Genomic DNA, 11,104 nt, shown 5'->3' with positions numbered 1-11,104 from the left:
AGCATAGCCATACTATCGGCATATAGTTTGTATAAGCAAAATTGCAAAGGTGCACAATAACATAGATTGCTGCTGATCAATGCTGACCAGGACCATGGTCCTTCTCTATTCACTAAAATCACCAACAGGGGGAAAAATTAAAATTGAAAAAGCAAGAGCAGTTTACAGAATTTATCTTGATTGCCAGGGATTATCTCCATAGTAGTAAGCAGTACCAACCATCAGTGCTACTGTGGCACCTTGTGCAACCACACGAGTTCTCATGAGTAGCTGACCCAACTGAGAATTGCCTTGCCTGAAACTTATTAAGCCAGCCGTTAGCACCCCGGCTGTCATCAGTGCACCTGCAGTATTTAAATCCATCAAAGAAAACAGACTTAATAAGTATTCATTGGATATTCAGTATACAGAAGAGGTACTAAGAATTGTAGGTAAAGATGAAAGCAGAGCGTGAGGAAAATGTTGTTGAACTTCAGAGTCTCAGCTTAACTCATAAAAACTGACAATAGTGATTGCATGTACATTTAAAAGGTCTCTTATAAATCCATTTCATCTAATCGAAGAAAACTCTTGTAGAAGTAATATTACAAGACCAACAAGATAGTCATTTATTCCTTTTTCTCTTTTAGAAATATGGATTAACCTCACCTTTTAGTAATGTGGAATGGATTAACCTCACCAAAAAGGGGGTGAGGGACAAAATAAAAAGATTCTTTTATGGGACAAAAAAAAAAAAAAAAAACCCTTTACAAAATAGAAAAATGGATAAATGGTATGCACAACAGCCATGGATAAATGGCTGCTTCGACAACAGGGAACGATCAATGGGAAGGTTTAGGGACTTTTTCTATCATACATTGTTACTTTGGGCTTCAGCCATTGTATTGAATGGGACTAGCTTCAATGACTTTTATACTGACTTTCACAGCGCTTAGCTTTTAATTAGGTTAATCTCTTGTATACTCCTTGTGTACCTGGGCTATGCCTAATTATGTGGATTAATAAAAAAATTCTTATAAGAAGAAAAAAAAACAGCCATGGTGATGGATTCCCACCGTTCCTCACAGGAAAAACCAAGAGGAAACATAAAGAATTGACAAAAGCAACAGCTGGCCTGTAATATCTTAGTGTCCAACTAAAAATAAATTAGGAAAATATATAATTTTAACACCCAAGATACGCAGTGTACGGACTACCGAACCCATTTTTCAAACCTCAGTGATTTATTTTTAAACTTTAAAGTAACATTGGTAGTCCTAAAAAAAGTTTTGGAAGTCTCATTAAGGTACCATTACCACATCAACAACCTTTCTGAAAGTCACCTTCGAGACCTGCTTTGAAGTCTCTTGCCAATTCTTTCAAAAGGCCAACCCCATAGTGTCCTCGAAGCTCTTAGAACACAATTTCTCTCCAGAAACCTATACTTCCATACTAGAAGCTATCTCCACAAACTGTCATTAACCAATCTCTAACGTATTTCATCACAAGAGCTAGAGTCATAGACAACCAATCATAGGGAGAGTGAAACGAATACTGCCACTCCCCCTAGGCAAAGAAATGGTACCTTAATGAACAAGATCATACCTACAAGGAAAAAGGAAAAAATGGTGGGCTTGGAGGCATGTGGATCAAGATTGTATGAAACAAGTGACGTGTAATTCAAAAGAAAGAACAACTCAACGGAAATCCATGCACTCGGGTGCTTAAAGCATTAATCTTCAAAATGGTGTCGAGTTGTTGATAACAAATATGAGGATAAAACAAATTTTCTTGCATTCCTAATACACAAGACCCAATATATTCCCCAAGAGAGAAACTCTAAATGACGGCCTTTGCACTCAAAAGTGAAGAGTCCTATAGAACTGGCAATCCCATTCCCAGATGAGATCGAATGAATCTGCCCCCACTTCTGTTAGAACCACAAAACTCCATTCCCACCAGTTAAAATTTAGCAGAGGCCAACATCTCAGCCAAAACTCTCTCCTTTTCCTCTTTGTTAAGGAAACACAGATTAATATAAGAAAAAAAAAATTGAGAAAAAATTAACATAAATATGGGGCATCGAAATTAACAAAGATCAAATATAATAATCAAACGACGTAAATGTGCAAAGTAGAAAAATATTGAGATATAGAAAATGAAAATGGGGGTTTACCAATAGGGACAAGAGGGTTCCTGACGCGCTTCTTCTCCTCGAAAAGTCCTTCCAAATTGGGCTCCGCCGTACCCATCTTCTCCGATCAAATAACCTTACCAGTTACCAACGGCTTAGACCCAGAAAAAACCAACAGATTATTGTGTCGCAGGTATCTAGAAATACAAATAATCTGCAAAATGGGCAATTATTATAGGAGTTTTGTTAAGTAAATTCAAATTTACGTACCAATCTTTGTTTTCATATTTTAAATTTAAATTAATATTATTTTTAATAAATATTTTAAATTTAAATTAATATTATTTTTAATAAATATTTTAAATTTAAATTAATATTATTTTTAATAAAATTTATTTTTTGATGATTCAGATTGAATGAATGCGTATGTTAATGCATAAAATCGTTTAAATTCGATTTTTTAGGTAAAAACCAGTGGTTTTAGGAATTGCAACGTTGTTATCTGGTCCTCCAAGTAGCAAATGAATGGCCCAAGTTTACAAGAGAAAAATTAGGTTTTGAATATTATTAAGGAAGGAAAAGCCCAGTCATACCGAGAATACCCGCCGATTGTATTTTTAATACTTAAGAACTATTTTTTAAAAAATATTTAAAGAATTTAAAAGATGTTTGAAATCAAAATAAAAATTTACATGTTTCGGATTCTCGGTGGGTAAAGATTTTTTTTACCCAAGTCGATAACTAGATTATGAGTTTTGCTATGTATAAGTAAATTTATATATCAATCTGCGTATTAATGTTATTATCTTCATCTTCTAAATTTAAATTAGTACTATTTTCAATAAAATCTACTTTCTAACCAATCATATTGAATGAGTGTGCATATTAGTATGTAGAATCGTTTATAATTAAATTTTTTCCTAGATTATTCACCCACCCATATTTGGCGGCGGATACTCGGATACGAGTACATATGAGAGTAGCTGCAACCTGAATTTACTTTTTTAAAAATTAAGTTATGTTCAACTCGGATAAACTTTGAGTATCTGAGTTTTCCGATACAATCCGAGACTACTTGAATTTGACAAAAAAAAAAAATCATTTTTTTGTAAAATTTAGTCCTTCAGGATTTTAAATTTTTCAGATATGCGCTGGAGTTGACCCGGGTTACTGGGCAAGTATCTGGACTGCATTACACGCCCGGACCCGAGTATAGCCGAGTGGTACTCCTATAAACTTTTTGATCAAATGAAGAGAGAGTTGTATGTACTATGTAGTCTATCTACATCTTGATTATTGGGTCAATTCTTCAATATGTTGTCAGCTGCCAATGCGCAATAGTGGTGATAACATCAAAGGGAGTCGCCCAAGGCTTGAGCTTTCGTGACGACCAACAAAACCACTTTCACGTACATCTATGCATAAAGAGTGCCTCGTCGACGTTGCGGTCAATTGAAGTTTTATTTTGAGCATGTTGAGAGGATCAGAGGTTCGCCTTTTATTTTGGTCGTTTGGCCAGCTTCTTGATGGTCATTGTAGTATGTCTCATCACCCATCCCAGAATTTCTTGTGCCCCTTGCCCATGGCAAACATTGTTACTAAAGGGCCAAATCATTTCTAGACTTGAGGGGGCCGTGCTTGTTGAAAACACAATATATCCCTATATTTTATACATAATTCTATAAATATAGAAAATGATCCTCCAAAAAAATTATAATCTCCATATACTCTCTAAAACTTTTTAAAATTTCAATATACCTAAAAATGCCTCTCTCTAATTTTTTTTCTTATAGTCCCAAAATTCTATTTAATTTCTATATATTATTTATTTTCAAACATGTGTTCTCTTCACAATTAAACTTAAAACTAAGTTTAGGAGAAATAATAAACTTACTAATATGGATCCCAAAATTTTTTGTTATACAATATTGGGCTTCTTAATATGGAATCCAAAGTGAAAATATAAGAAAAAATATTAAGGTCGATGATCTATATGAAAAATAGTTGCGAGTTTTTATCCTCTAGATTTCATTGAGTAAGAAAAGAATTTATTTAAACTTTCAATTATAGCATTATATGTTTAATGTGATATAAAAATATCTAGATTTTGCATGAAATCTGATAAAGTAGCTTACATACTATAATAAAAGATAACATTCTAAAAGATCTTTTCATAGTTTATATGAAGAAAATAAATTATAAATATTTCATTACAAAATAACAATAGATGAATATTATTCCATGAAACATATATTAAGTTGTGTTTTTATAATTTTATTTCTACATATACTAAGCAAATTACCGAGATATACTTTTATATGCAGTTATGTTTTTATGATTTTTCAATGTCTTTTTAATTTACATAAGAGAAATTATGTTTGCAGTCCTAAGATGTGTAAGTCTCGCCCACTCCTTTTGAAAAAAGTAGGTAAATCTATAATTCACATGAAAAAGTTATTTTTTAATGGTGGACCTCACTTTTTTTCAAAGGAACTGCATAGTACTTGCACACCTACAACTGTATCTATTATTATTCTTTACATAAATATGTCACACAGTAAAAAAGTTAGCCCTTCTCAACACAATTGTTGGTTCCGCCACTGCATCTAGAGATATTGTTGCAAAGAGAATGAAGGAGTGACGTTTTATAGTGGAAATATTAAGTTATATTTAGATATTGAGATGATATCAAATTATCTAAGTTGATTTGTAAATAGTAATATTTTGTGAATCTCATTGAGATGTATTTAAATATAAATAGGTTGATATATATGTTTAAATGACTGATCCGGTCCAGTTTTGGAGTGTTAAAAAATGTGTGATGTGATTTGTCAATGTGTAGGGATGTAACCGGTCCGGTCTTAAAAAAAATGACAAATCACATATTAATGTGTGGGTCCCAATGATCTTGGTTTAAATGTATGAAGTAGGTTAAGATGGATTTAACTTTTTTTATGAGAAGTTGAAAAATCAGTAAGTCCTATCAATGATTGAATTGAGATGAATTGAACTGAGTTTGTATTCCAAACATATTCCTTATAAATAAGAGAGATTAGGGTTAAGAATACTCCTAGTCCATCACAAGATGAGGTATGCAGCAAAAGGTTGAACGTTGAGTGGCCCTAGATAAGATTCTCGCCATTGATAGTCTAGGAAGAGATGGCTCATGAGTTTCACCGAGAAGATTACAAAGAGGACATGATGTTGATTCATCACCCGTATAAATTATTAGTTGTATTCGCTATCTTGACTCTAGTGGTGAGCATCTTTTATGCATTTTCCTAAAGTAATAACTTTAACCTTTCATGGATATATATATTTATTATTTGCTTACCAGAGTTATATCCGTTCTTATATAAGGTCCATATCCATGAGTCAAGTTTATTTCCTTGGGAGAGAGGGACCTTTTTAATGATCTGGTTGAGAGAGTCTCTCGAACAATTATCTTATTTTACAATTGTCCCATCTATATATATATATATATATATGCATGTTGCTGATGCTAAAGTTCAGATACCTTTGTGGGAACCTTTGTCACATTCGTTCTTGGTTTTGGGCAGGAATTTGTGTTGGGATCATTATCATTTTGGTTTTTTTCTCAATAATCGCGTGACTCTGTAACAATAGCCTTTTCTAAATAAATAAAAAAATCGCTTATCATTTCTTACACCACATATCAATATGTAATTTGTCATTTTTTTTTTCTAAATATATCTATAATTTTGATAATACATTTCCATACTCAAGAGGCGTTGCCTTGGGCCAGAACATCAAGGAGAGTAGTTTTTTATTTTTATTTTTTTAAGTATAAGCTATTAAAGTATTTCAAGCATTAGAAATTATATTTGTAATCGTGGAGTGCACAAGCGTCGCGCAATTCTTTTGAAAAAAATGAGTAAATATGAGACTCACATAAAAAAAAATTAATAGTAGACCTCACTATTTTTCAAAATGATTGCGCAACATTTACGTACTCTACAATTATATATGTAACATTACTCTTCAAGTATTAATGATTAGGCATATGTCAGCCAATCAAAATTAAAATTTAGATCCCAAGTCTATCAATAATAAAAGAAACAGTTTATGGGCTAGGTAGCAATAATTCATGTGATGATTTGAACCAAAATGTCTCTCTATAAATTTCATATTGGACTAAAAATAACCTTACTAGAGATACTGATTTGGCCAGAGTGTCCCCTCTATAGTTCCCGGGTTAAGCTAAAATGCCCCTACTACATATATGAATGGACTAAAATACTCCTACAACAGATCAAATTATGTAGAAATATCCTTGATCCAAATCAAGCCATAAACCTCCTCAACCAGAAACTAGCCTATCAACAACAAAAAATCTCCATTTTAGGTCTCAGTCAATCATGAAACAAACATAAACTCATGGTAGAGTCGTCAATATCATTATTAATATGAGAAACAAGTGACCTACCACAACATTGCAAATCAGCATAATCAAAAGCAAAGCAATGGTAGAGTCGTGGGTCTTTAGTGCTAAGATTCACAACAATAGCAACGCTGCGTGTTGATATCAACCCACAGATAGACTCACGACACCACTATGGGTCCAAATCTACCCAGCAATGGATCAAAAAGTCGACGTGGGTTCAGATTGACCAAGCGATGGACCACGACGCCGTTGTGCGTCCAAATCGGCCCAAGGATGGACCATTTTGTCAAGGTAGGACCATTTTGCCGGGATGGGGAGCATTTTGTTTTTCATGGTGCTCGTCGAGGTGGTGTTCCCGTGGTACTCACTTGGATGGCAAGCACTTTTATACTCTTGATAGTGTTAGTTTGGGATGCGAGCACTTTGCCTCCTAGGGTGCTCACCGGGGCGCGAACACTTTGCCTCATGTGGTGCTTGCCACTCAAGAGACGAGCACTTTTACTTTTCATGGTGCTCCCTTAGGGGCAAGCCATTTGCCACCCTTATGCTCGCATGGGTAGCAAAATGCTCACCCTTAGGAAGAGTAGTTTTACTTGCCCTAGGATGAGCAATTTTGCTTGTCCAATGCCAGAGTACAAGCATTTTGCCTCCTATAGACATTTTTGCTCTCTATAGTACTCGCCCAACCCATGCGAGCAAAATGCTTGCCCTTAGGACGAGTAGTTTTACTTGCCTTGGGACGAGCAATTTTACTTGCCTAGTGCTCATCCGTATAACGAACACTTTTGTCCACATTGGATCCAAGTTGTTGCTGCTCTTCCAAAGGCAAGCGCTTTCTCTTTCCACTCTGCTCATCGAGGTAGCAACGTTGATGCTCTTTCACAGTGCTCATCGAGTAGGTGAACTTCATGCTCCACCATATGACAAAAACAAATATTTTGTAATTATAAAAATGTAAAAATTATAATTATTTATAATTTATTTATAATTATTTTTCTTGGCATAAACTCTAGTTCTAAGGACAAAAACAAATATCTTTCGAATGCGACAATAAACTCGCGATCATTGTATTCTCACAAATGCAAGCAACAAAAAATGTTAAGAAATAAAGGGAATAACAATTTCCGTATATTTTTTTCATTGATCTCATACACATACATATACATGAATAGATGATTTATACATGGAAAGAAAATGATGTAGATTTACAAAAAATTATGTAACTGACAAATGGCTGATTTGGTGGGATTGCTGAAATTGTGGGATTGCTGATTTGGTGGTATCTTGGTGCTGTAATACTCCCCCTCAAGTTGGCGCATGGAGATCTGTAATGCCCAACTTGCGAGACAAATGATGAAAAAGATCACGACCCAAGGCTTTGGTGAAGATATCTACGATTTGCTCATAAGAAGGAAGGTGGGCGGTGGTGAAGAGACCAGAACGGAGTTTGTCATGGACAATATGGCAGTCAATCTCAATATGTTTGGTGCGCTCATGGAAAACAGGATTGTGAGCAATGTAGAGAGCCGACTGATTGTCATGGGTGTGTGAGATGACGAGATCGTGGAGAAGGTATTATAACCATACGAGTTCACAGGTGGTGACAGCCATGGCAAGGTATTCAACTTCTGTAGAGGATCGAGCGACTGTAGTCTATTTCTTAGTGCGCCACGAAATAGGACTAGATCCAAGAGTAATGAAGAAACCAGTGGTAGATCGTCGAGTAATGGGGCAGCTGGCCCAGTCAGAGTCTGTGTAAGCACTAACATGAAGATCAATAGAGGAAGAAAAAGAGATGCCTTGACTTGGAGTACCTTTAATGTAGCGAAGGATACGGGTGGCAGCTGTCATGTGAGGAATCCGTGGAGCATGCATGAACTGGCTGAGAATATTCACTGAAAAAACTATATCAGGTCTGGTAATAGTGAGATAAATGAGATGTCCAACTAGTCGTCTGTATGGAACAGGATCAGGAAGTAGATCACCATCAGTGTTGTTAAGCTTCAAGTTATGTTCCATGGGAAAGGAAGCAGGGCGGGAGCCAAGTTGTCCACTATCGGCAAGGATGTCCAGGGCATATTTTCCCTAATTAAGAAAATGCCTGAAGAGGATCGAGCAACTTCAAGTCCAAGGAAATATTTGAGAGGGCCAAGATCCTTGGTTTTGAAGTGAGTAGAAATAACAGTCTTGAAGAAAGTGACCTGAGAGAGATCATTACCGACGACCAGGATGTCATCAACATACACTAGAACAAGCGTGAGATTAGTATCAGTAATCAAGGTAAATGGAGAGCGGTCGGCCTAAGATTGAACAAAACCTACAGTAAGAAGAACGGATGTTAGTTTAAAAAACCAGTTTCAGGATGCTTGCTTGAGGCCATAGAGGGATTTCCGGAGGCCGCATATGCGTGTCTCCCCCTTAATACAATAACCGGGTGTTGGGGTCATGTAAACTTCTTCATCAAGTTCACCATGCAAGAAAGCATTGTGAACATCCATTTGGTGAATGATCCAATTTTTTGTGGCGGCAACGACAAGGACACAGCGGACTGTGGTCATCTTGGCTACGAGAGCAAAAGTTTCATGATAGTCTATGTCTTCCACTTGAGTCAGGCCTTGTGGCGCTCAATGGTGCCATCTGCTCTGAGTTTGGTTTTGAAAACCCATTTGCAACCGATGAGTTTCTTACCAGGAGGAAGAGGTTCAAGAGTCCAAGTGAAGTTTTCTTCAAGGGCACAGAGTTCAGAGGCCATGCCTTCACGCCAGTGGGAGTGGCGAGTGGCTTCTGAGTAGCAAGTAGGTTCAACAGATGCAGCAAGAGCAGTTAAAAAGGAATAATGAGCAGGTGAAAAACGAGAGTATGAAAGAGAAGCAGATAATGGATAAGAAGTACCTGAGGACTGTGCAGCGGTTGAAGAAGCAATGGACTCCGTGGGTATAGGAGGACAAACATAATCAAGTAGGTATGCCGGATAAGTAATGTTGCGGCGGGGGCGAGAAGAAATAATGGGAGTGGGTGCAGACTCTGTAGATTTGACCGGTGATGGAGTAGAAAGAGGAATAGGTTCTGGAACAGGTAAATGAAGAATTGTGGGATTAGTGGGATGTGGAGTGAGAGGATTTTGGAAAGGGAATTGATCTTCCTGAAAGGTGACATCACGTGAATAACAAGTTGTGGCGTTTTCGAGGTTATATAACTTATAGGCTTTGCGGTTGCTAGGATAACCCAGGAAGATACAGCGGGATGCTCTGGGTGAAAATTTATCTCTATGAACGGTAAGATTTTGAGCATAACAAAGGCAACCAAACACACGTAGATAAGTGTAGTTGGGTGGAATTTTAAGAAGGAGTTGAAAAGGAGTTTGATTTTGAAGAGAGGGACTAGGAGTCCTATTAATGAGGTATGCAGCAGTAAGAACACATTCACCCCAAAATTTAAGAGGTAAATGTGCCTGAAAACGAAGGCTCCGAGCAATGTTCAGGAGGTGCCGATGTTTACACTCAGCAACACCATTTTGTTGCGGAGTTTCAACACAGGTACGTTCATGGATGATGCCGTGAGCATGAAAGTAGGTTTGGAGATTATGGGAAAGAAATTCTTGGCCATTATCAGTTCGAATAATTTTAACCGATGAATTGAATTGATTTTTAACAAGAGCGAAGAAATGCATTAAATGACTAAAAGTTTCTAATTTAAAACACATTAAATAAATCCATGTAGTGCGTGAAAAATCATCAACAATAGTCAAAAAATAATGTGCGCCACAAATAGAAGCGGTATGATAACCACCCCAAATATCACAATATAATCGACTAAAAGGAATTGTACTTTTATTCGCATTATTTTGAAAAGGTAAGCGGGTATGCTTTGAACGAGCACAAGTATCACAATGAGAAAGAGTACATGGACTATCAAAAATTTTAGGGATAGTAAAGCTAGAAGGATGACCTAGACGTTAATGCCATAGGGTCTTATTGTCAATATTGTGAACTGAGAAAGCAACGGATTTTTGGGGCCGAAAAACATAGAGTCCAGCAAGCTTCACCCGCTCCAATCAGCCTCTTCAACTGAGGGTCCTAAAAAAAACAAGTAGAAGATGAGAAAATTGCTATGCAAGATAAATGGGTAGTGAGTTGAGGGACGGAGAGGAGATTAAAACGAAAAGCAGGGACATAAAGAACATTATGTAGAGTGAGGGTTTCGGATAAAACAATGGAGACGATGCCTTCAACTGGAATGGAGGCTCCCATGGGAAGTTGAATCGACCGAGCCATAGGTGGCTGTTGAAGATGAGAAAAAAAGGAACGGCAGTGGCTCATATGATCACTAGGGCCACTGTCGATGATCCAATCTTGTTGTGGATCGAAAGGGCACGACATCGTGGAGGAGTTACCAATGAAATTTGCAGTCGGGGCAGCAGGGCAAAGGAGGTTCATCAGTTGCTGATAATTTTCTGGTGAGAGGCCTGGGACTGGGCTCGAGCTAGACCCAGCGAGGTTGGCAGCAACAGGTGGTTTGCCAAGGATCAACAGCTTGCGGTTGTTGCGTGGCTCACAGCCAGGAGGATAACCGATGATGAGCCAGCA

The 11,104-nt window shown here is 37.0% G+C and overlaps 1 long non-coding RNA gene across 1 annotated transcript; it reads right to left on the bottom strand.

The window, feature by feature from the left end:
• Positions 1-207: 207 nt before the first annotated feature.
• On the bottom strand, positions 208-2,267 carry LOC121237926. Its single transcript, XR_005935017.1, has 3 exons — positions 2,156-2,267; positions 1,565-1,584; positions 208-344 (listed from the first exon to the last, which is right to left on the bottom strand). It is a non-coding gene; the product is annotated as an uncharacterized LOC121237926 (long non-coding RNA).
• Between the last annotated feature and the right edge of the window lie 8,837 nt (positions 2,268-11,104).

Source organism: Juglans microcarpa x Juglans regia, chromosome 6S (assembly GCF_004785595.1).
Source record: "Juglans microcarpa x Juglans regia isolate MS1-56 chromosome 6S, Jm3101_v1.0, whole genome shotgun sequence".
In the NCBI taxonomy this organism is placed as follows: Eukaryota; Viridiplantae; Streptophyta; class Magnoliopsida; order Fagales; family Juglandaceae; genus Juglans; species Juglans microcarpa x Juglans regia.
The sequence above is the reverse complement of the archived record's forward strand: the minus strand, read 5'-3'. Positions and strand labels throughout refer to the sequence as shown.